This window comes from Clarias gariepinus, chromosome 22, assembly GCF_024256425.1.
Source record: "Clarias gariepinus isolate MV-2021 ecotype Netherlands chromosome 22, CGAR_prim_01v2, whole genome shotgun sequence".
Classification (NCBI taxonomy): domain Eukaryota; kingdom Metazoa; phylum Chordata; class Actinopteri; order Siluriformes; family Clariidae; genus Clarias; species Clarias gariepinus.
In genome coordinates, this window is record NC_071121.1 from 14,664,606 (window position 1) to 14,692,433 (window position 27,828).

A 27,828-nucleotide genomic window follows, 5' to 3' on the forward strand; every position below is an offset into this window, starting at 1 on the left:
TTCATCTTGAGGCAGTCGGAAAGCCAGCCATGCACCTGTGAAGTAAAACTTTCAGGCTTTTTTTTTTGTTTTTTGCAGAAGGAATTTGTTTACTCGTTAGACGTGACGAGCATGCTTGCTAGGTTTTCTGAGTGCGCCTGGGAAGGGGGAAGAGAGGGAAAAGTCGAAATAAACAACAAAGTATATTTCTAAATGAAACATAGCGACACAAACTGTTCTTTATTTATATTCCATGTTTGCCATTACTGCATGATCCTGTGGCGTCAGCCCACCGCTGGTTTGAATACAAACCCTGTGGCAATATATCTAATAAAAAAATGTGGCACTGAAAGAACTTGAGCATCTTTGATCACGATAGCAGTAAATGATCTGTCGGCCAGCATGTCACATTATGTCTTCCAACACTGGCGATCTGAATCCAACAACCACAGAAGGGTGCAATTAGTTTTGCACCAAAATTCAGGCTGAAAATCGTAAAAGTGTAACGCCGGCATTACAGGCAAACATAATCATACAAATATCTAATCAGATTAGATATATTTTGTAATCCAATCCACTAGCATATTTTCGGCAATAAAATGCATGTGGAGCTGTAAACTTTCATTGTGCACATAAACATAGCACGCATTTTGTCTAAAAACATATTGCCTTAATGATGTCTGAGCGTCAGCCTGGGCACTTTGAGGATGACGGCAGCAGCCAAGCTCTCATACGCACGTAAGAAGAAATTGGAATCTATGTTTCTCCAGTCTGCATGTGTGTTTATGTGTAACTCTGTAAGTACTTGTTTGCTTTTGTGGGATTTTGTGGATTTTGTGCAGTACTGTAAATCTGTGTGTGTATGCGCATGTGTGTGTGTGTGTGTGTGTGGCAGTGCAGAGGTGAGTTGGGGGAACCCCTTCTGGCTGCAAGTGCTGTCTATGACATGGAACTCTGGAGCTGCGGCACCGTGCCATCTGGCAACCTGCCAACTCCCTCTCTTTCATTCTCTGTCTTTCTCCCCTCTTGTTTCTATTTATAAACCTCCTTTTCATCACCTTTTCTCATTCATCCCTCCCTTTTTGGCAGCCAAGTCTGCCCTCTTTTACACAATTTGATCGTTAAGCCGTGAACTTTATCAGCAATATTTCATCGGACTAAACTGACCTTGCAGCATGTTGCATTAACACATGGCGCAAAATAATCTGACATTTTGTAAGCGATAAATCCAAAAATATTAACTATGTATGACTGTCAAATTTGTTAAAGTAGTTTTGAAATAATTGGGAAAAAGACTTGAATTGAGATGTACAGATGACTTCATGCATGACTTCAGTATTTGGTATTATGTCATGCCAGATGTGTCCTTGTTTTTCCTGAACAAAACTACTGCAATGGTAGTAAGTGAAGTAATATCGTGTGGGGCTGTTTTTCATACTAATAGTGACTTTTTGACTCTATTAGCAGCCAACATGTAATTTGTCTAGTAGGCACATTTGTAATTCCTTTAGAATATTATATGGTGCATATTATAAACCAGTCGGCCATAACACTTACACTACAACTAGATCAACTGAAAAACACTGACTATTAATTATATACCAATAAATCAGTGACATGATCATGGGCAATCAAGGCTCATCTACATTTGCAGGGACCGATCCCACAGAAAAGCCAATGCCGCACAAATTGCCGAAAAAAGTAAATGCTGGCCCTGATAGAAAGGTATCAAAACACCCAGTGCATCACAGCCTGCCATGCATTGAGCCCAACAGGCAAAGAGGAGTTCAAGGTTGTTGAAGCCTCTGAATTTCCCAGATCCCAATCCATTCAAGCATCCATGGAATGTGCCACACAAACAAGTCCCTGCTATAAACCACAGCACTCAAAGGATCCACTCCTAGCACACCCCAAAAATCTGGTGGATGTCATATCCCGATAGGCCAGAACTGCCCCAACTGCACAAGCGGGACCTTAAACCTAGATGGTTTTAATCTTCATGGTTTTATATTAACTTATATTACATACACTTAGCAGCCACTTGATTAGGAGCACCACACTAACGCCTAAGAGAAACCCCCTTAGCTTTAAGAAAAGCATTGGTTTATCATGACATGTGTCCTACAACATGTCGGAAACATTTCTTTCACATTGTGATCCATGATGATGTTATTGCATCATATGTCTGCCGCAGATCTGTCAGCTGCACAATCAGTCTGTGAATCCCCCATTCGTCCACATCTGGACAGACTGTTACAGAAGTACAGTGAACTCATTGTCATGTGTTTGAGATGACTTGAGCTTTATGACTTGGTGCATTATTGCGCTGAAGTAGCTATTACAAACTGAGTAAACTGTGGTCATTAAGGAATAAAAAAAGACAACAACAATATTCAGATAGATTCAAAACGATGCTAAATTGCTATTAAAGACACACTGTGGGCCAAGGAAGCGTTTCCCACACTATTACACCATCAGCAGCAGCCTGTTGACATGAAGTTCTGACCTTACCATCATCTTTCACAGCTAAACTTGAGAGTCATCAGACCAGGTTACATTTTCCCAAACTTTCCAGTTTCTGTGGGTCGGTGCCCCAGATTTCTGTTCTTGGTAAAGATGGAATCTGATGTGGTCATCTGCCTGTGTAGTCCATCTGCTTCAATGTTTACTGTGTTGTGTGTTCTGAAATGCTTTTATCTTCAACTTTTTTGTAAAGAGCGGCAATACCAGTTACCATAACCTTCCTGTCAATTGGAACCAGTCTAGCCATTCTCCACCGACCTCTCTCATCAATACTCGCAAAGTATTTTAGAGACAGTTGTGTGTAGAAATCCAAGAGAGGTTTCTGAAATACTTAATCCAGACAATCTGGCACCAACAACCATGCACTGCAAAGCCCTTTTCCCATTTTAAAGTTAGCTTTTAACAGAGAACTGATACATTTCATGATACATATATTGGTGAATGGATAACTGCATGAATGAGCAGGCGGGACCTAAAACCTAGCCGTTCCTGTTGAGGAAAGCCTGGGTTCGATGCCCACCCAATGCCCAATCCCCAGCCAGTGGATGCAGTGGCAGTCCCAAGGCTGGATAAAATGGGAGGGTTGCGTCAGGAAGGGCATCTGGCGTAAAACCCAAGTTGTGCCAAGTTGTGGGCAGACCGCTGGACAGGAGCAGCCGAAAGAATAACAACAACATCATACGGCAAACTTATAAAGACACAAAAAATAATGCAGCCTACTGCTGTTAAGAATATAACTCTATATTAGACTAATAGCCATTTTAGTCTAAAGATCATGCTACAAAATAATTTCGTACATTTATCATATACCCTGTGGTGTAGACAGACAGTTTTTAAACACTTAGTGGGTGGATTTCGTTTAAGTTAAGACCCTTGTTTTCATTATCCATTACAGTAGTGTCGGGACCCCATGAGAGTTGAACCACCACAGTTCTCCAGGAGATCCCAAACACATTCAGTTAGGTTAAGGTTAGGGATGTGTGGTGACCAGTTCATTCCATCAGGGAAGCAAAAATCGATTGATGTGATAACCTGGTCATTCAGTACATTCAGGTAGTCAGCTGACTTAATTGTATTGCCACATAACGTTGCTTAGACTAGGCTTGACAGTTAAAGCAAGCCCAGATTTCCATCTTACTCTGACATCACTTAGGTATAGGATAGACTCATTCACAAGTCCAATCTTTACGTCTCTAGAAAAATCAAGTTTTGCTATCAATTCCTTAAGTTCTTGTCACATTGTGAGATCTTTAAAATTACTTTCGCTAGTAAACATAGCTGTGATTTTAACTGTTGAGTTTTTACAACGCAACCCAATTCCAGTACTTTTTCAGTTGTTTTCTTGGCTTGCACACTGCATCAGTTTGGGTTAAAAGAATTGCTGCCACCTAAAAGAAATGAATCACTGTGCTAATTAACCAATCAAATGCTCTTAAGTATTCGCTTATTAAAATTTAAAATTTTAGGGTCAGGCACTGTGTATTTTTTCAATCTGAAAATGTGGAATTATTTTGATATGATATAACAAAAAACAAACAAACAAAAAATCAGAAAAATATAACATCTAAAAAATTTTTTGTCAATATTAAAAGACTGATTATTTGTTTTATTTTTATTCTAAAGTTAGCTATAAGCCTAAAGCTGTTTGTATATACTTGATAACCGAGTTATGCAGGTCTTCTTATCTGTAATGTCTTAAAAAATAATTTTAGATATTATATTTAAAATACAGAAGTTAATAATAATAATAATGAAGAATTTCATTTAGATCGTTTAAAACCATACTTTTGTAATGTACCAAATGTTTTATACAGTATAGTATTAATTATTTAGTTCTGGTAAATATCCCTGAATTTTGCTGATATATTGTCAGCAAGCAAAACTAAAAAAAAAAAGATTAAATATTAAAGTGATATTAATACTTTGACAATTCATTTAAACATTAATAAAGCTATATTAAAAATCACATTGCGATTATTTGGATACAGTGTTACAGTTATTGGGTTATACAGTTATATAGTGTTACAGGGATTTAAACTACAACTGGGACTATTGAATATACCATTTTGTATTCAATTGTAGTTTAACTAGGCTAACACCAAATCAATGTACAAATGATCTCATTAAGAGAACAAAGATGTTTGTCAATATTTATCAATTTATTCATATTTATTTTCATAAATATTAATACCTAATTTATAAAAAACTCCATAAATCACTAAATTTATACCAAATTTATTGTGATAAATTCCAGGGTTTTGTGACGAAATAATTACACAGGTCCATATTGTGATTAAATGTTTTTGTACGATTTAATGTGGAACACTATTTATAATGAGAAAAAAAACTTTCATATAATACCTGCAACACTAAGAAAGACACAAATCAGTTTATAATCCGATTTTTCAGTTTTATTTGGCTTTTTGTTTAAGTTCAGCAACAGCACTGTGATGAGTTTTTCTAAACTACCATAAGTGTTATGTCATGTCATGAAGGTATTAAGTCACATTTTCAGTTATTTGGTTTTGCGTTATTTCAGATTTCTGGTTCTATAAGCTTGATTTTAATTCCAAGTTTATTACTCTGTGTGAATTTGTTCACGAGGAGATCTTGGAAAACCCAGCCAACATCCTTCTTTTGGTAATGTAGTAAGAAAGCCTAAGCCTCATTTTGACACCTGGATTTCCCTGTTACCCCTTAAAACAACTTCCCCAGCAATAGAAATTTGTAGTAAGAAATGCATGCTATCTGTGACAACTTGTGGACCAACTAGGATAGTTTTCAATAAAGTGCTTTAACACTGCTTAGGATTAAATCTTTCTCAGTTCTGTTAAAGAATCAGGAAGATGAGGTATTTTTCAATGATTTTTTGACAAAATTGAAAATGTGATGCATCCAAAATAGGTCATAGGGCAGATGAACATCATTTCTCCGAAATACATCCCTCAGCGGTTTGATAAATTGTGGAGGACGCTGTCAAGCATGTCAGTATAAATTTCCAGAGATCTTCGACTGGGTTAAGATCTGCACTCTGAAAGGCCATAGGATATTATCCTCAACACTTCATGCATCAGAATAGCAATGTTTTACTGAAGGTGACTAAAAAACGCCTACGGAATAGCCACCAGTTTCTTCTTCATTATGCAATGGACTCTCACACTCAGTCAAAAAAGTTAAAGTTCCTCTAAATCAAGTTGAATTTGCCTCACAAGAAACTCTGGTCTCTCCATCTGTCTGCTGTCTTTCTGCACATTTATTTCTCCCTTTCACACAACACACACACACACTGGGTTCAGCATCGTCAGCACGGCCTAAAACAACTAACATTGTTGAAATGACCCTTTTGTTTATAAAAAAAGAAATCGGACATGTTTCGACAGACCCTGCCTCCCTCGGGTCAATCGATTCCCTCTCCTTCATATTCGGGTGTTTGGTGTCAGTGTGGAAGACTCGCACCTCCTGCTTCTGTCTGTCCATACCTGTTCCTGAAGTAGGGTCAAGAGTTGGAAAAATAACATTCCTGCATAAGGAGGCAGTGAAAACCTGACGCGTTCTTCGGGTTTCTTTTCGGCGTAGTACGTGAGCGTTCGCATGTGCACGGGTGCGTATGTGTTGTCAGGTGGGCCCGGTCATATTTTGTTGACTATTTCTGAGTAAGAAACCCAGACAAAGTCAACAAAGAGCAAATAAGTCATGTATGGTCTAGGGGCTGTATCATCCATGCGCAAACATAAGTGGGGCATTGTATCATCGCTGTCGTGGCATATTGAGTTACTGATCAGAAGAGGCCGATTATGTGACTCGCCATAGTATAATGTTATACTGCCTCTCCCAAAAGCAATGCCCCGGCTACTGCTAGCATCTCTGATGTCAGATAGGGATCAGCTACACACTACTGCTCACCACTATCCAGCTTACACACAAACGAGGGGTATACTCATTCGACACACACACACACACACATCTCATGTTTATATATCCAACAAATACTATAGAAGGAAACAAAGTGTTTTATGCATGTCTGAGTATGAGCGAATGCATGAATTTCTGTGTGTGTGTGTGTGTGTGTGTGTGTGTGATCGTATGTGCGTTACTCCCTGAGGACTGTGGGGGGAAAAAGCCCCTGTAGCAGAGCAGTTATTCATTAACGCCTTTGGAGCGCTTTGCCTCTCTCCCCCTCTATTCTCTCAGTCTCCAGAGATAAAAACACACTCAGGCCGCTCAATGGGCTAAGTAACCCAGGGTGGTCCTCCAGCTCTTGCGCTCACACACACACACATACAGATACTAGTGCTCTGTGTTCATGTGAATTTAGTAGATTCAATATAATGTGTGATTACAGAAGTGTGTAAAGGCAACCAGAAAGTGAATAAGTGACTTTAAATGAGGCGAAAGTATCTATAGCTAGTATCTACTGTGTGTGTGTGTGTGTGTGTGTGTGTGTGTGTGTACTGGGGGGTTGCTAGTTGCTAAGGTTCAGCTTTCAGATGATGGGTGAAGTAGTTAACAGACTGTTTTAATTGCCAGGTGAACCGCACCACACGTGTGCATGCCCACACACACACACACACACACACACACACACACACACACTTGTTTGTACTGATTTAGGATATGTCTGTATATTCTCTCTCTCTCTTGCTCACACACACACACACACAGAGTCTAACTAATCCTGAATGAGATGAGCACTGCCATCTAGCTGATGTAAATAAAAAAAAATAGGTTTAACAAGAATGTCGCACTTGTTGAACTTCTGGCACTTTTTTTCTCACGTTGAGTTAAAATTCTTGTAAACTGCTATAATAATCTCACAAGCTCAAGCACGCAAATAGATCAGTAACACAGACAGGAAACAGCGGCATCGTGGTGAATGAAATGTAGTGTTGGGGGATCGGAGCTTCATCTTCGGATCGGACCGGACCTGAGCTCGGGTTACAGCCTGTGTCGAGGTTTGCATGATCTCTAGGTGTCTGCATGGCTATACTAAATTGCCCCTGGGTTTGAATAAGAGTGTGAATGTGTGTGTGCTGCTGTGTAAAGGCTTGGCATCCCACTGAGGACGTACTAGTGCCTGAAATAGGCTCCAGATTCGGCTTTACTCTGTCCCGGGATAAAGCAGTTACTGTCGAGGAATGCATGAGGGAAGGAAGGAAGGAAGGAAGACAGGAAGGAAGACAGGAAGGAATCAGGGCAGAAAGGAAGGAAGGAACACCTCATAAGTCATGAATAAAATAATACTAAAATACTTGGCAAGCAAAGCAATTAACGAAATGCAGAAATCAGAAGTGACTTTAAAATGGGTACTGCACGTAATAAAGCCAGCAAAACACAACTTTAAACTTAAACTACTTAAAATAAGTTCACATTCTTCACATTCACATGACTCCATCAACACTAGTTACCCCTATAGAGTTGCAGCTGTTGATTATTTTCTTTTTCAAGTATTTGAGGAGTGAGTGTCACCAAAATTACCCAAACCAAATGATGAAACAAGTCTGAGCAAAATGATGAATTAGGGAAAATGTTAATACCTTTATATTCACTCATGCTGATATCTTTCTAACTAGTTTAAGTGCCCTTCGTTGACGGGAGAAGAGTTTGTAGAAAGAGTTAAAAGATCAAAGCTAAAAATAAGTTGATCAGCTTATATGTAATCAGTGATATTATTATTTCAGGCTCACGTACACATCTGTCTGTCTTTCTGAACTTATTAATACAAAGAGAAAAAAAATGTTTTGTAAGGTTGAGTACCTCATTCCTTGTTCATGCCAAGTTGTATTTCTTTCACTGTCAGCCATATACACTCCCTGTTCTGTAATAGGAAAGTGAAATCATAAAAGGAGATTGGATAAAGACTACGTTTTGTCTGAAAACGTCTGACTCCAGCGAGTTAAAATTCACTTATACCACTCCAGCGCTCTTATTTCAGCAGGGAAAATATGAACTAATACCTTTAAAAAAAAATACCAGTAATACCCATTTAGCTCTTTTAATTATTATCTATTAGTGCAGGTGTTTGTTTACATTGGGCAAGTAGTTTATTACAGGCTTTTTTTTTTTAAGTAGATTATTAAATTTGCCACATAACTGTTCAGAACGTCACTTTTATTTAGCATTTTGATTTCACTTATGGTGCAGTTTAAACTTTAGCAGAGATCTAAGTGCTGTCAAAGTTTCATGAAATTCAATTTAAGACGCGCCTGCAGTTTGACGCATGTGCAGTACGCTGTCAAAACTTGCGGTACATAATCTGGCTTATAATTGCTCCTAACTTCAGATCTACTCAACCTTTTGATTTCATCTGTGGTGCAGGTTTAACTTCAGGCAAATACCAAAGTATGGTTTTAAACCATCATACATTAATCTGTTCATTCAGTTTTCATTGTCTTCTTTGCTTTGTTTCTTGAGTAAGCCATGCTGTGTCGTGCTTTTTTGTCGATTGTGGCTGCTTGTAGGTGCATTACATTCTTTTTTGTGTCTTCCACATACTCTGTCTTTACACAGTAAACTATCGTGCAGAATGGTTCTGTTGAGTGATGCGTGTATGCACCCCTCAAGGGAAAACAAAAAGTGCTATATACGTCGAAAAAAAAGTGATAGATGCTGTGATGGAATCTGGCACAAAACGGCTCATAACATCCCTTCTACCCAACATTTTGATTTCAATAATGGCAGAGATTTAACTTCAGGCAAATACCAAAGGACTGGCAAAGTTTCATTAAATTCAATACAGTCAGTTTTGAGTGATGCTGTAACAAAATCAGCTGGACAGACATACAGACATACAGACATCATTTTTTTCTGAGACTGGTTTCGGGTCCTTTGATACATGTAATGTAAATATATCATTAAAAGAGCGAGAACTGATCAATGTACAGACAAAACCTTTCTTTTATTTATATAGTTAGATAATTAAAACATCAATTCACATTTTCACTTATCTGAGAGTAATGGTTACTTTCAACCTTAATTAGTGACTACCTTCTATATGATGGTATATATCAGTATTTCAGTATAGTTTACACATAAATTAGCTTGTATCATCTCAACTTGCCTGAGTGAACCAGCCTGAAGAGGAAACAGTGTCTGTGGTTGTTCTGAAAGGGGAGATGACTAGTGGTGACGTAGGCATCACTGAAAACCAAGATCAACCACACTGTATGATGCAAAAATTGCTGATATGATTACAATTGCTCCTATAAACATTTATGCAATCTGAGTTTCTGTTACTGTTCCAGCACACTAGCTAGCATTGCTAAGATTCAATATAAATAAATGACAGCATGTTAGCTTAAACAGCCTAGTGGGGGAGTTTAATCAGGTCATAGAGTTTAGCATGTGTTATAGTACATCATGTCAATCATCAGCTACACACATATTCTGTTCATCAATAATACAAAGCATTACTAATACCCCAAGCGCTGGGTCCTTTGTCAACCATCTTGATTTTGTGCCATATTTCCAGTTCAACAGTTTTAACATTAGTAGTCAAATTATCAGTCATTTTAATATTGAATCTTATTATTTAATATTTGATAATGTTTCATTTTCTATTAATGTATTTATTTGTGTGCTTTTTTATTCATCAAATTTGTCAAATGTATTATATACTTATTTTAGCCCTGAAACATATATAGATACAGACAGGATGACAAACTAAAGGCGAACATATATCAGCATTTAGTGGTGTAAAGTACGGTGCTGGGTATGACTGTATGATAAAAAAAAAAAAAAAAATTTATATATATATATATTGACACATAATGTGATTTCAAATTAATGTAAAAAAAATTATATACTGTGTGTGTATATATATATATATATATATATATATATATATATATATATATATATCAGTCTTTATGAGAGCTAATTACATCATGTGTGTGTGTGTGTGTGTGTTAACATTACAGATCTTTTTTTCAGATGGAAAAAAAAACGAAAATAGAAAAGAGCAAGTGTGACAAAGTTACGAGAAGAACTCAGGTATATTCTCCAGCACACTCAGTAAAACCTCCCAACTGTTTTATTTACAGTTTTGTGCAAACATCTTAGGCACATACAAAAAAAATGCCATAAATAAAGATACATTTGAAAACATTTTTATCTAAAAGAAACGTCTATAAAGAACATTAAAGAGTAAAAGATACACAGTTAATATTTAGTGTAAAAACTCTTTGGTGAAACTCTTTGCTCAAAAATAATCAGCAGTATTAGTTACAGATTCATGCAGCTGTATAAGTAAAACAGCTGAAAGGTTTTACAGACCGCTAGAGAATATACCAGAGTTCGTCTGGTAACTTTGTCACACTTGCCCCTTTTTTTTTCATGCAAAACCCAGCAGCCTACATTAGGTATTTTGTTTCCATCTGAAAGCCGGCCTGTAATGTAATATCCTGCTTTCTTCACAGGTTTTGTACATAATAATGCAGACATGATAAAAACGTATAACAAAATTTGTACTAAAGATAATATGGTTAGATAAGATAAGATATAGATAAGACTTACGCACAGTACACACACACACACACACACACACACACACAAACACATATGTGTATATACAAGGTCTGCTCGGAAAGTATCCAGCCACGTAATGATTGGATTACATGTAATTAATATTACTCCTAATTACGCTTCTAGTTCTCGCACCACCAGTCGCCCATCTTTGTTGATTGCAGCCCGTACACAAATCCAACATTCTCAGGTGTTCCACTTGTTGCAGCCGTTCCACAATGAGGATCACTTTCAACAGATTCTCAACCATCCTTGAAGCATTTGCGCTGCATCCTTTGCAGCATCCCTGAAAGCCTTCTAAATCATCCGAATAGTTTCCACAGAGGAATGTTGAAGCTTAACGCAAAATTTGATGCAGGTTTGTTGCTCTACTCTTAGGGTCATTTTAAACGCAACGCTCACACAGTACACATGCTCACTCGACCTCGTCTAGCACCCACTGACAAGTACAGTGAAATCATCATTGTTCATGCATGCGCATTCCAGTCCACTCTCCCAGGCTGCCAGGTTACATCGATGTCACCCAAACCATTTCATTTATGTTAACAAAGATTTGGGACAGACGTTGTAAATTATATATATATTTATGCAAAAATATATAATTTTGGCAAAAATAATTTGATAAATACTATATCTTCTTAATCCATCAACAGATTTGAGAAAGTTTTAAAAAGTTGAAGGAATAATATATGGTTACTCCAGTTGTCATAGAAAAACAACAACTTTTTTACTATAAACCTGTACTGCTCACAAAGATATTTTTAGGAGTAGGAGTAGCATGCTACATCACAGAATCCTCATTTAAATATTCTAAAAACAGGATTTCGACTGACATTTCTGAGCCCCTCCTAGTGAACAAACTCGCACTGCCTATATCTCAGCAACCAGACATGATAAATAATAATAGTAATAAACTTGGTATCAAAATGGAACTTACTAAACCAAAATATATGTATAACTTTAATTACCCAAAATGTGACATGTACATATCTGATTTGATTTGTGTGTCTGAATCAAGAAATGAAATGAATGAAGTAAATGAATAATAAAAATTAAAAAAGTATATTAATGATTAAAAACATTTTAGGCAGGTTAATTTTAAAGAATTAACACATACTACGTTATTGCTCATGTTTATGTAATATAATAATAAATATCGTAGCAATCAAAGCGCATAAGGAATTTTGCATTATACATTTCTAACAGTGCCATCCAGTGTCAGAATGTTTCTTCTGTGAAATTTAAGTTTAACCTTATATCAAAAGTATCAGTATTACCTTATTGAACTGATGCAGACTAAAAGCAATGTAAAAATTTATAATTTTTAGACATTTTTTATTCTCTTTATGAATACAGTTTCCATAAAACATACCACAGGTTTTTGCTTTTCAAGATACATTTAACAGCATAATGTATATAAAAAGTGAAAATACTCCATGATATCATATATCATAATCCATTCACGGTGCCTTCCGAAGAGCATTTCATGGGCACACATACTGAAAGTGCATGCACACAGATTTTTGTCTGTCACCAATGCTTAACAGCTTAGGTGAGAGCGGGACATGTGCTGCGAGTCAGCCACTTGCTAAATGAGGCCTTTGAACCACATGGTTGGTGAGAACCAGCTCTGCTGCCATCTGATTGGTTCTTCCAGATTAGGAAGGGGAATGGTGGGATGGCAGGGGGGGGTCACGTGACCAAATCCAGCCGAGAGTTTGATAATAGGTCTCCCCTCTTGCAGTGGTGGGCAGAGGGAGAGAGAAAAAGAGAGAGAAGCCTGGACAAGGACCAAAAAACCCCTCTACCACACACAGGCTGCGCATTGTTGCCTATTCACCGGACTCCATCTCAGGCCACTTTATCATTCAATTAGGACAGCTTTCACACCACACAGCAGAGAAAAGGGCCCTTCAATCAAACTGAAAACTTCACACTGGCACTGGAGGGCACACAGAAAGAGACCCAAAGTCCTCTCTCCACTTTCATTACTCACTCCCTCTCTTTCTCTCGCTCTTCTCCACAACCCCCACCCTCCTCATCCTGTTGTTGTTCCAGATTTTGTGAAGAAGAAAGGGATGGCGATAGGGAGAAGAAAGAAAGAAAAAAAAGAAAAAAAAAGAAAGAAAGAAAGAAAGGCCATTTGTTAACACTGGGACTTGTCCTATCTTTTCTTATCCTCTTCTTTCCCTCTGTTCCCTCCTTTTTTTTCACCCTCCCTCTTGCCTCTCAGGGTAGTAGGGTGTCCATATATCTTCCCTTTTCATGATTCCGCACTACTACCACTGGGGTGAGCTGTGGTTAATATGGTACTATTGCAAGCAAAGGAAAGAAGAGTACAACTTGGGAAGCACAGTGATATCAAATATCACACTGGCTTCAGACCAAAGCTTAGATTCGACCTGTAATTCAAAGCTGATATCTGATTATGAATTTATTGCACACAGATGTGGATATGGTTCAACAAAAGTCTTAAAGTTTTGTTTTAGTTCCGTGCGCCGCTTATATTTACAATCACAAGGACTTAATACAGTAAGATCTAGTGCAAGCTTCTACATTTTATAGATCTCTTATTAAAGTTATTACCATTACTTTCGATTTTCCATATACATGAACATCAAACAGCAAAAATTTTAAATAACAGTTAAAACATAAGAGATCATTTGGGCAAATCAACACCCACCCTGGAAAAAAATACAGTGCAGAATTATTATGATTAACAAAGTTACAGATACTTAACTTTTATAGAAAGAGAGATGTATGACCACTTCTCCACAGAATTACCTTTAAGGTTATTTGTATAATCTTTATATGCATGTGAATGTGGTTAGCTCAGCTGTATGTGGTATATGTACAGTGGATATGATTTTAGCAAGAAATATGCTTGGAGGAAGGCAACTAGTTATTCTGTATTTGTTGATTCCTCGCTTTACCTGTCAGACCCTGCTATCAAATCCCCACACTGCCAGTGCTGACAGACATCAGCCAGCGCTCCACGCATGTGCAGCATCAAAAAGTCACACGAATTCCAATCTGCCTGTTCTAATTTAAGTCGCATGACCATGTATCGGAAATGTATCTGATCTTGGACCACATAAAAGTGAGTCAGATCTGATCTAAAAAAAACATCAGATTTGTATATTTAGACTGCCCTAGAAAATCAGATCTGTGTCATACTGGTGTAAAAAATAAAATAAAAAAACACTTCAGGCTGGTCATGTGGACGTGGGCTAACTGTTTATCTAACCACTCCAATGTTGATAAATGCACCTGGCTCATACACTTGCTAAAAGTTCAAGTTAGAACTTCTTGACAAGAGGCAACCAGGAACTTGGGAGGAAATATCATGGTAGTTAGTGATGACATCAATCTTCACAACCACCAACCACAAAAAGTGCCAAAGCACTGCACTGCAAAGCATAATCCACCCCCGTATTTTATAGCATGCAGAGTTCTTTCTTCCTCCCAAATTTAGTCATTGCCAACTCCTACCCATCTTTCTGCCACTTTCCCATCAAGGTACCAACCACCAACCACCAACCAGGAAGGGGAAGAATTGTCACATGCTTCCTCCAAGACAGGTGGGACCTAAAAAAGCCATCTTTTGGAACTGCTCCTCATGCATTGTTGAGAAAGCGCTATCCGCCCTGTCCGTTTGCGTAACCTCCCAGACGACCATAATTGGCCGGTGTCGTCATTGCCAAACCTTCTCCTCCCAGAGAAGAGGGCCACTCTGCTATAAGGACTGACGGCTCCATAATGGCTGTAGCTTCACCCAGTAACTTAACTTGTGATCTCTGAATAAAAGGGTAAGCACACTTTTATATTTTAGTCATATAGCCTCATTTCCGCTACCAAAGAAAAGGTTAGATTTAGGTTTCACCTGAAAATCCATATTTTGGTTCTTATGATTCTTGAGATGCTCGGATTTTGCATTTTGTGAGATGATCTCAGAAAGAGCTTCTTTCATGCAACACTTTTAAACAATTTGCTGTTATGAATGTGACATTTAACAGATTTTAAAACTTGAAGCAATCACAAGCCGTGATATTTGGTCTTTTTCTTCACCATTCATAGGAACAATGTCTGGCACATTCTTAGACATGAAACTTGTTACGTATTATACATTACAAGATTTGTACAGGCCAAAAACAATCTGTCTTTTTTGTCTTTCAAGCTCTTAGGGTTATTCCCGTGGTTATTACAATAGGAATTTACATATGTGTGGCCACATTTCATTAAAAAAACACTTTTACCTGAGACTGCTGTTGCATTATTAAAAGGGTTGTCACACCAAAAATTTACTTCACTTACTTAATACTATTACATTGGTACACATTATATATATATATATATATATATATATATATATATATATATATATATATATACACCCTAACTTTAATTTGAAAGTGTTAATTAAATTAGTAAGAGTATATTTATGTACAAATATAATTTAATTATTTAGCAATTATATTTGTTTTGCAGCATTTCATTACATTTTTCATATATATATATATATATATATATATATATATATATATATAATTATTATTTTTTTAATCACGTTTTATATATATATATATATATATATATATATATATATATATAATTTTCAATTATAAATTGATTTTATTCGTTACAAACTCGTAAAAATGCCTCAAGTGGAAGCAAAATGTGCATGTGTATAATGTGGATAAATGTGCATGCTCCCAACATAGTTGTGTATGGATAACCAGAACTATTTATATGACATATAACAGGAAAAGAGTTACATTTACACTACATTTATACTAAATACACTGTGACTCTGTGACTTTAAAAGATACCAACTTGATGTAGCTCAGTGGGACTGCAGAAAGTACCTAAGAATCTCAGCTGAATTTTGGGATGAGTCGAATGGATTGAGGGTTGCTAACATTGTAATAACATTCCAGGTGTCGCACTTTACAACTGGTGTGCAGAGCAGAAAAGCGTATACCAACCGATGTAAAGATACTTCTATGCACCTCAAATTTGACATATAGTTTTTTTTTTATTTTCCTGATTTTCTTCTTAATTTAGTTAAGTAGAATCAATTAGTTAGTTAATTCCCACCCGCACTCCCGCATCAAGGCTGCAACCATCAACCAGGGAGGGTGAAGGGTAACACGTGTTTCTGCCGAGCCTCGTGAAGCCACCAATCGCATCTTTTCTAACTTTTCGGTTGGACGCACCATGACACATTTGGAGGGCAGCGCTATCCACTCCTTTCACTTGTGTGAGCTCACAGACGCCTGTGATTGGCTGTAGAGCCGTGATTGATGTCAGAGCGCTATAGTATTCATTTAATAAACAATCTGAAAATTTTATTCAAGATTATTATTATTGTTATTGTCAGGTATATGCGTGTTTGTCTCTGACTGTAAATCACTGGACCATGGTATTTATTTTTGGTGCTAATGGTTTAGTTTTCTGGTAATAACTGTTAATACTGTAAAAAATACTGTCAATAGTGCATAATTAAAATAACAGAGATTTTGGCATTGCTCTGACCTAGTTTAAGCCTCTGACTTTCCACTTGATATCTTTTGTACACATTTCTAGCCACAAACTTCAGAATGTTGAAGGGTGGAATTTAATTGGCTTGAGACAAGCTTTCTGGAGTAAGAGACAGGCACTGGATTGGAAAAAGATCACTGCATTAGCGGTGAGATAATCTTATGTTTGCAGATGGGCTGAAAGGAAAGGTTTGTGGTTGTTCGTCTGCCATGTCAGTTAAATTTGTCTCTTTCTGTGAAAGTACGTGGTTCTTGGCCTGGGCCTTATTGATGATGCAACTGACTCTTTAAATTTAATTTAAATTCTTGCATTTGAGACTAATAGGTACAAACAGAAACATTAATAATATCCGTTAAAATTACCAACCCAGAATTAGCAGTTTTTTTATTTCCTTATTTTTAATACCACACAGAATCATTGCATGAATGTTTTTATACAGAGAGGCCAAAAAAATGTAATTACTGAATAAACTGAATTATGGGAGGAATGTGAAGTATTATGTTTCCTTTAAAAATCTCAGTGGTCACACCATCGTTGATGCTGTCATGTGACCGTCAGGAGGCATGCTTTACTTTCGAACAACGCAAGATCATTTTGAAGGGGTATTGTAAATTTTAAAAAGTGTGAGCAGTTCAACAACAATGCCAACGTGTTCAGAACCACCAGCAAGACTAACAGTCGTATAAATTTATGACCGAAAGTGTCATGCAGAGCAATCCCTGTGGACAATCTAGACAATGTTGTTTATGCAGTAGTGTGCAGAAATCAAATGTGTCTGGATGCTAATCGTGACCACTTTGTGCAACTAATGTGATTGCATAATTTAAACAAGACATACAGCTATCCTTTGATTTGATATAAATTTTGTAATCAAATTTTTATGCATATATTTTTCATGTTGAAGTGTGTTTAAATTTTTGGGCCCCTCAGTATAAAAAAAATGCATTGACTTTTCCTAATATAAAAATACATGCATTGTGTTATATAAGTGTTTTATATATTCTTATATTTTTTAATTTTAGGTAACTGATGTTTTGCAGAATTAATTTGCAAAGGAAATACCATCTGTTTGACTGAGAAAAAAAATTAAGCTGTATGCAGCCTACAGAAACAGAAACAATGAGACAGCCGATGTCTGGAATGTATGAAAAATATGTGGTAGGTTATCTGAGATGCTTAAAACAATATACCAGCTGATGTTCTGTATCAAATTGCTTGTCAGTGTACCTGAGAGAAGCAGTACTATTTTAAAGGCAATTAAAAAGACATTTTACTGTTAACTGCTCTTTAGAGAAAATGTGTCGACGTATACAAACCATTTTTGTCATTTTTTTAATAGATTTTTTGCTTCACAGAATTTCTGTATATGATATTTTGTACTACGCTGTATATAAATTAAGTAATTGTGGTAATAAACTTTATTATTAACTATAATAAAATCTGTTGTTAAAACAGTGGCTAACTTATAATCACAACCATAAACTGCACTCTAAATTGCATACAATTAAATTAAATTATAGATATTTTCCTTCATTTAATTCACATTATTATTCAAATAAAACTTAATTAATCAACAAATTTTCAAGCTGAAGTTAACAAAATCATTAAAATACATCCTGAGGCTCAAAGGCATTTTTTTTTGAAGCATGACAAGTATGATAAAATATATTTGATAACAAATTGACCAAAAAAATAGTGTTGCATTAAGGAAAAAATTATTAATGGCAATAATAGTAACTTATTATTACCAGAGAAATATATCATTCTTAGGTTTAATGTTAAAAAATGTATATTCTTTTTATATAAAATAAAATGAGTTTTTTTTATATTAAACTGCTTGCAATCAATTTGTAATTATTATAAAAGTAAATGTCATAAAAACTATTACCAAATTCACAATAGTATGGATGGAAATAATCAGTCACCACCACCTGATACAATATTATAATAATACTCTGGTCCAGATTCGATTAATATTGCTATAATATATAAATGTTGACTAATATTGCTATTCTGTATCACAAAGAATCATGATTTTAAAAATCCCCCAATTCCATGTTATATTTTTCCAATATTGTTACAATTGTTACAAGACTTTGAACCTTAAAAGAAAACTTGTCATAACTCAAAAGTTTTATTCAACAGCTTCACAACTGGATTAAACATGAATTAAATGTCCCTTATATTCGTCTTCTCACTTCAAAACAACCTCAGCCTTTAAACAATACAAACTAATTCAGATACAAGAGTTTACCATTTTACAAAAACCCAAATTTCTACTGAGGAGCATGTATGTCTTCTGCCATAATTATTATTTCAAAACAAACTTGGTAAATACCACCCGGGATGCCAGTGTGTAAACAGTTTAGAGTGTACCGCCTTTTAAGGATTATAAAGAAGAAGTGATGTTTTAGCGCCTCAAGCTCCTCCGAAGTCTTGAGCGTTTTTTTAAACTATTTCAATCAGCACTCGTGTTGTTTAGAGACTTCTGTAAGTGTGTGGAGACTAATTTGCTTACTGAGTTTGTAGAAAAAAATTATTGGACTAATGCTTTTTAATGCATACAACTTTTGATAATGTAACGGCATGAAAATGTGTTTTCGTTGCACCACGCAGAAGCTTGTCCACCCGTCACAGAATCAGTTATATTCGATGGTATCAGTCATGGCCGATCATACTAAAAAAACAGCCAATTCCAGTCAATGGCTGAATGATTGATGAATTTTTATTAGAAATGTAATAAATATTTTAAAAATCGTTTTTTGTTAATGTGATGGCAAACAAAATAATCGTGATTCATGTCTATTCAATAGTGTGATAAATTGTTACGTTTTTTCCAGCCCCTTCCCCTTCTTTCTTTGGACCATTACACTACAAACCCACATAAAAGAAACCTTGAAGAAACATGATATTCTCATTAATTACTCATTTACAAGCAAATTTTGAGAACTGTACAGATCTTGGCATTTCATATATGTGTCTGTCTCACTATAGGAAAATGCATAAAATACCGTGAGAACGGCGTTAGAAAATGAAATGCCATAATCAGTTAATGTTTTGCTATGAAATATATGTGTAGAAACTCTAGTGAATCTGAGAGTAACATTATGTAGTTGCTTGACATCCATATATCCTTCCCTATTTACTGAATTCTCTCATTCTCAGTCTTCAGTTTCACATTTACTCATGGTAAATTTCACATTCCTGTCCCTAAACACTCTGCAAATTCCCCTCAAAAAAGTAACATGTGATTCATTTTAATAAGTTATGTAAGAAAATATTAAAATACTAAAAAAGTGTTTAAATCTGAACAGTTTTTTTTTTTAAACGAATGCGTGTCTGACATCAGACTAAACTGCGTCCTTCAGTAATCACCGTCGTTCTTTCTTGTTTCTTCTTGTTATTCACCCACAAGCTCGAATCCATGTTATACCTGGAAACATCATCTTTCAATTAAAAGCATCCTGTAAATGCAAGCGCTGTTGCGAATAAACCCTAAAAGTCTTTCTGTTTTTCAGCCCCTACACAGAGCCATTTGGAGCTATGAAGTGGAGCTGCATGTTCTTGTTTAAAAGAAGTCTTCAAAACTTGCCGAATGCATTCGACTAACACTGCAACTGCCGTGATCTCCATACCTGCCTCCTAGTCTCTTTCCTTCTCCCCACTTTCTTCTTCTACTCGGTGATTCATAAGGGCACGAATTCTGCCACATTCTCAGTGCATGACTGTGTTCCTGTAACGATGAAGCTGCTCATTTTGGGTGGTTTTGTTTAAAAATTGCCCATCCTCTAATCTCTTATTGCAGCTCTTTCGATGACTTTCGTTCCCAGAGGGAATGGTAAACAGATGCTAAACTGTAAGCTCTCTTGTTATTCATTTCAGCTCAAGTTTGTACTTATGCCTGCTTTCTCAGTGACAAAGAACAATTTCCGTTGAAATATGTAATTGACTCATTTTTCGATATCTGTGATGCTACATTTTTGTCACGTTGCTGTGAATTCTAAGCATCTGAATAATTCCTTCATTCAACAACCTCGACCTGACAACATCTTGTAACATTTCTGATGGCTCATCTTGCTGGGTTTGTGTTTCCTGGCAAGCGTACACTCACGTTTAAACCATGCGGCATGCACTGCTTCCTAAACCTATCATGGAATGCTGTGAAATCCTAGACTCCTCTGAACATATTGTGCAACACATTACAAGCCTCCAACAATTGAAAAATTTGGAAGAAAACACCAGAAAACACCAATCGTACAGCTTTTGCTTTTATCTAATTTAAATTAACAGCACCGTCGTTAAAGGTCGTTAGGTTTACAGCAAAGCAATGCATCGCATGTAGTAAATAGCAGTTTCGTCTCTGGCATGATGGTTCATTATGAATGACCTTACAGTCCCTAAAAAGCTACAGCTGGGTGGTTGTGTTCAAAAAATGGGCTTCAACTCAGCATGCACTTCAAGTATCTAGCGTCTTCTTACCACCTCTGAACATCACATACTGCAAGTGCAGTCAGAATGTGTGCCAGTCCAGGAAGAGGGGCATCTAAAGCTATGCATATGTAACCTTCAGGTGCTTGTTAGTGGGTGATTGCTCAAAACATCTGATCTGATTGTTTTGTGGAAAAAAGGTAACTTTATAATGGGAAGGTTATAAGGAAATTGCCGCATATTTAAAGCCTAATTTCTTAACCTCCAGGGATCTGCCAGAAAAAAACCAGTAACAAAAGAAGCACATATTACTTTAGGATTTTCTTCTCATAATAGGGAGGTTAATTGGGTTCAGGTTTGCAGTTGTGGTCAACAGTGTTTAAACATCGTTCCGAAGATGCCTCATAAAACACTGATCCTCACCCTTTCTGCTGGCTCTATAATACCAAGCTTTTAATCACTACTTTAAAGACCACAAGCATTATTGGAAAATAAGGAAGAAAAAAAACTGCTGTTCCTTTAAGCCTTAACTGCTTACATCAATAACATAAATTTCAATTAATAAAAAAGAAGTCAAAGTATTCACATTTTGAATATTTAACTAATATAGATAGAGATAAGAATCCTATCTGGTATAAAGGCAGACATAAAAAAAAACAACAACACAGGATTCAGAACCTCTAATAAAAATGACAGGATAGATGAATTGATGTGTGGCTAGATGGACAGATTAGATAAATACATTTTGAAAAGACTGCTTTGAATCACCAGAACATTTTAACCATTTAGTAATCACTCATAGGAATGTGTGGAAATAAAATTTTTCAAAATAAAAAAAATAATAATTCAATTTAATTATTTAAGCCTTTTTTTTTTACTTTTGAGATTATTTAATTTTTTTTTTATTGTTACCATATAAGGTTCCTTACCCATTTTTTTTCACAAATTGTGTTTATGTAAACGTATATACAGTATATATAAAACAGATTAAGTTGAACATGCAAAATACTTTTTTCAATTTTTTTTTTCAATTAAGAGTTAAAGACTATGTTTCACTTTTATTATCTTCTTTTTAACAGTTCTTATAACTGTAAAAACCCTTTACAACATTATAGGTTAATGTTTAAGGTTATATTAAAATATTTCTAATATAATAAATGTAAAATACTTTCATTATACATTATAGCCATATTAAAAAGCAAATGAATTTCCATCCAATTTTTTTAAATGGCACTGATGTGAACATTTCTTTGTTTTCTCAAAATGTTTGCATCTTCTTGTTCAGACAGAAATAAATATAGACAGATTGTGCTGGTATAAAATCCACCATTCTGAAGAAACATAATGAATTGTTTGCAAAAGCAATTTAACTTACCAGGGGACTGAAGTGTTTAAAGCCTAAATGTGTGGTTGCTTTCTAATTAGGTTTACTGTCGGGTTTGTGGGCACGAAATATTCATGTATAAAGTATGAATAATTGGTGACTATCCAATGTCTACATTTACTTGCCAGGATTCCACCCCTATTGATACAAGCTGGCAGTCCTACTCCTGAGTAAGGCTTAATTAAGCTTTATCCTCTCTAATCACAAGGCTGATTTTGCCTGTCCCTCCCACGTAGCATTTACCAAATCTATGCATTCACACTGAAATGAGCTTTTTTTCGAGTCTGAGTGAACTGTTAAGCAAAAGCAAGCAACTACCAGGCTAAAGCTGGAATACACACCAAACAGAGGATTGTATAATTCAGACACGTAGAATTACACAATCACAATTCCTCCAGCGAGAGCTGTTAGGTGTCATTTTGATTGAGTCCCATAGCAGGGGTTTAATCTTGGACAGTTGGATGCCAATCAAATCCGCTCATTAGAATATTTGGTCATGACCACAAAATTCTTAGAATTTTATAATCAGCGTGCTTAGCAATGTTTTGTTCGATTTCTATACTTTTCACGAAGCATTGCTGGATGTTTAAAAGCATGTTTAAGCTGTAACATTTTAATAGCACATACATTAAGTACTTTCAAAGTTACCTCACAGAAAGAAATACGAAATATAATATAATGACAAAGTCATAGTGATAGAATGGTAGTTTTGTTACATGGTTTTGGTCAACAGCATTTCTCTCTGTATAAACTACTTCAGGATTTCGTTCTCACTTTGATTCAAATGGCTTCCTTTATGTCCCGCCCCAAGTGCGTAACAGGATTTTTGTTTCATTAACATAGTCTACAGCTAAGACCATTAAACACAACTTATGTGTCTACTACTTTACTACTTATGAGGAAAAACTATAATGAAGGGAAAAAGAGAGAGATTGAAAGTCTCTTACTGTACAATCTAAAACTGAATTCAGAATTTCAGCCATGTGATTAAGGACTTTATCTATAAAATGATCCTTAATTATATTTAAAATACATGCCAGACTTACTGTATTCATGTTTGCAATATGATCCAGACACATCCACCTTAAATTTTAATATGTAATCTGAATTCCTCCAGCTTCTCTAATGAGCATGAGCAGCCCCTGATTTCACTGATTTGTAACCATCCTACAATGAGTTACATGGAAGAATTTATAGAAAAGGAGTTCTTACTGCTACTAACACTGCAATGGTTATTCAGGAAACCAAACAAGAAATACCTCTGGTTTCTAACTTCTTTATAAAATTGGCCAAAATTTGTTTGTTTATTAACAAAATAATTATCCTGAAAAGTATATTATTATACGCTGTAAATCGTATCATATTTCAACACTGCAGGGGAACCGATGACATTTTAATTTATTTAAGTTAAAAAAAAAGAAAAGAGTAAAATCCTGACAGGAAAAAGAGTTATACTGGCTTTATGAACTTGGCCTGATTTTATCTACCTCTTTGTTTCCTCCTCCCTCTGTCCTTTTTGTTCTATTTTATGGGGTGACCCAGGGCACCCACAGGGTTCAACAGTCACTGCTACTGTTCATAACACAGTGACACTGGACTAAGCCAAATAAACACTCCCCAGTGCTCTGTTTAAATAGCAACTGACATGCATAACATGTTCTCACTGACCAGATACACAGATCCGCACAGAAATATAGACACAATATCTAAACGCCCAAAGCCAAGCAACGATATATTTCTTCATGCTGTCGAATCTAAACTCCATTCCACAAAAAAACAACAACAAAAAAACAAAAAACTAGTTCTTCACTGACATCAGTAATGCCTATGTCACTCCGAGTTCCAGCACTCTCTGTTTTCTACTTCCAGTCAGAAAATACGGACGTGAGGACTCTTATGAAGAGTTTTCGCCCCAATTCTGTGCTCAGTTATTAACTAGCGCTTGTGTGCTCCAGAGCCTGTTCCACCCATTAACCCCTCTGATGCTCTTTTCTTATGATAATCAGCCTGCTTCCCCACCGAGGTGCTGCAGGATTGTGCAAAGCCTTCAGAACAGTAAAAAAAAAAAAAACTTGACACACATGCTCTCTCTCTCTCTCTCTCTCTCTTTCTCTAACTCTCTTTCCTCAGACACATACACACTGAATCAGGCATGTAATGTGCTGCCTTTTCAGGGAGCACATGGACAGATGCGGTATGAAAAGTTCTGGCAGTTTTTGTTGGAGTGAATAGCACTACCCACATGTAGTCCTATAACGCTTACATGTCCTCTATACTACACACATTAGTGAACAAAAAAAACAATGCAACATTTAAAAAAAAAAAAAAAAACTCAATGCCACAAAACAAAGAGCAAAATTATCTTATCCTGTGTTGGTTAAACACTGAGGGAAAGTAAATCTGGAAAACATTTGCACTTGTTATGATGACTAAAATCTGCATGCCATTTGCTAAGAACACTAACCAGTGTAGATGTTCTGCAGGAGAACTCCTACAACATATGTCCTATAGTGTGCATTATTGTGAACACACCAAAGTTTCATAAAGCACTGGAACATGTCCCTCATACATCTGAGGTTGGTGGGTTTTTCTTTTAATTTCTATGTTTGCATGATTCACAAGGTTTTGTGCCGTTTGTGATGTTTCAGGAGGCATGCAGCAACAGCCAAATGAGGGAAAAAACATAGAAAGTCAATAAATCTATCTTTCCTCCATATAAATACACTCAGTATGCAATCAGTGAAAGGCTATAACAAGCACATGTGTTCTACAGAACCATATAAATTTTCAGCTCACAGCAAGAAATGCAACAGATTTTACAGTTAGGATTTAGCTTGAACAAAACAGGTTTATGATGAGCACAAAAAAAAAGATCTCAAACACTCAAAAGCTTCAATAACAAAAGCAGCGTCTCGTCACGCGCCTCGCTTCCATTTCCTTATTCTGCAGCTCGAGGCAGTGGAAGTGGAAACCAAGCTCGCACCCCGTTACAGATCCGTCAGTGTTTTCTCTCGAGAGAAACAATGATGAAATGTTTTTAACCGGTTGGAGCATTTACTCGGTCTCATTGAAGGATGGGAAAGGAGGGTGCATATGACCCGATAAGATGCCAGTGAGAGTAAAAACAGATATCATCATCATCATCATCATCATCTGTGAAAGCAGCTACAGGAGTTGTATACAAAACCCGCACGAATATAAAGATGTAATAGCAATGTATCAGTTAATTAACCCGTGCTGATCACCGCAGGAAAGAGGCTAATGGCTGTAGATAAACTTCAGGAACGAACCGACACGTTTCATTTGCTAGAGATACGGTGTGTGCTTACATTCAGAGGGACACTGTGAACGTAGCGTGTTTAGGTTACTGATCACCCTTAAAATAGATAAACTAAGGATTCACCGAGATCAGCGTATGACTGGCCTGTGAAGCTTCTTTCCAATAACCTAAAAAGTCCAAGTCACCCAAGCAAAACCACAAAACAGCCACACAATGTGCAACAACAGTGAAGAAAAACAACTGAATGCTGAATGAGGTAATCTCCTGCATAAGGAGGTGCAACCCCCACCACTACCAAAAAAATTCTGACATCCCCAATAACTTATTTACCCCTAGAGAAATGCACAGAGAGTGAGAAAAGTGAGTGCTAAATTGTCTGTATATATCTATATATCTATATATCTATATATATATATATATATATATCATAGCTAGATCGAGTACCATTGCAGCATGAAAGAAGTACACCAACTCAAGAGTAGAGTGTAAACTGCGAAAAGCCGTTTTTAGATTTTGAGTCACTGCTGCGAGTAAAGCGACAAGAGAGTCAAAGTGCGACGGGAGAAACAAATGCCTTCGCAACTCAACTAGAGCCTGAAAGCCAACAGGAACTCGTGGGTCTCCCGGGCTGAGCTCAGACACGACTCGAAAGAGGGTCAAGAAACATTCAGAAATTGCTCAAAACTGCACCGATCGAGCCAAAGTCACGCCGAACATCAACTGGCAGTGCTGAAGCCATGCGCCACCCAATGCATTTTGTTTACTGACTGAATTATTCATATCGGAGCAGTGTTTATCGAACTTTTTTTTTTTTTTCGAGCGGGGTCGCGTCATTAAATATTAAATGCCCGACGCTTCGATGGTTTTCGCAAAAACAAGAAAAAAAAACAATAAATTACATGGGACCGAGGGGGAAATACCGACCCTAAGTTTGTCAATAAAACCCTCGTTCTGTAGTCCGCATCGATCGGTTCGATTATGTCTGATCATCGGATCTTGTTCAACAAAAACAGCCCGCATGCATACAGCAGAACGTGCAGCCACATTTTGAAGACTTGCAGAAAAAAAAGCGAGCAGTTAACCAGCAAAAAAGTTTCCAGCACCGCATTAGTCAATTTCACAAGGAAACCCGGTAACATTCCGTCACCGAGTCAGCGCAAACTTACCGCGGGAGATCCCACGACACCTTTTCCGGGCTTTCTCCTCTGGATCTGTTGTTTTATTATTTTTTATCAATTTTTCTATAATATTTGCCTTTTTTCGGGGCCTGAGTGGCTCGCTCTCCTCAGGCTGCAGCGCCAGAGTTCTGGGGCGCGAGCATTGTGGGAGTGTGACGTCAGGCCACTTTCACAAACTTTTTTTTTTTTTTTTACCGGGGCTTCTAAACTCGTTTGTGTGTAAGTGCGTGTATGTGTGTGTGTTTCGTTGTTACTTGCATGAGATATCCTAAATGCACAGCGTCCTAAAATTATTCGTTTCAGATATTTATGAAATAATGATATCATTTAGCAAAAATTAATGTGATTCGACATCAATTTGGGGAAAATGCATTAAACTGTTAAAATTCGCATTAAGTTTATGCATATGTTATATTTCTTCCATCAGGCAACCAGACTCGAATTTTATTAAACATAAAAAACATATTCAATATTTTGATTCCATTTTAGAGGTCTATAATTTATCTATAATAAATGATTTTATTTATTTATTTAGCTGCATTATACTGTTATGTTACTAATTGCTACACATTAAATACATTTAAAGTCGATTAAACTATGAGATCTAGGCATTGCTTTCAATTCTATGCGTATTTCTTATTTCTTTATCGTTTGTAAAGATTTTTATTTATTATTTTAACAGACAGGTCTAAAATACATTATTTAATAAGAATGTTATTACATTTTAGGCTCTTTGTGTTCAAAGGGGTTTAGACTTTGGAAAAGTCTAAAAAATAAAAAATAAAAAAACGCTTTCCAAAAATTACCCAAAGCTGTGTTAATAATGTTGTCATATTCATATGTAATGCATGAAAGGGCTTTATTAATAAAGTTTTTAATTTTTAACACCCTAACCCTTGCATCATCATCATCATCAGTATTATTATTATTATTATTATTATTATTATTATAAAGGAGAAGGAGGGGGAAGATGAAGAGAGGGGAGAGAAGTTCCC

At 36.3% G+C, this 27,828-nt stretch overlaps 1 protein-coding gene across 1 annotated transcript in view; it reads right to left on the reverse strand.

The window, feature by feature from the left end:
• plagl2 (pleiomorphic adenoma gene-like 2) overlaps nt 1-26,965 on the reverse strand; it is a 43,066-nt gene extending 16,101 nt beyond the window's left edge. Inside the window, exon 1 of the mRNA XM_053483397.1 lies at nt 26,822-26,965. The gene's annotated coding sequence lies outside the window, so the exon portion shown is untranslated. The remainder of the gene's footprint in view (nt 1-26,821) is intronic.
• Between the last annotated feature and the right edge of the window lie 863 nt (nt 26,966-27,828).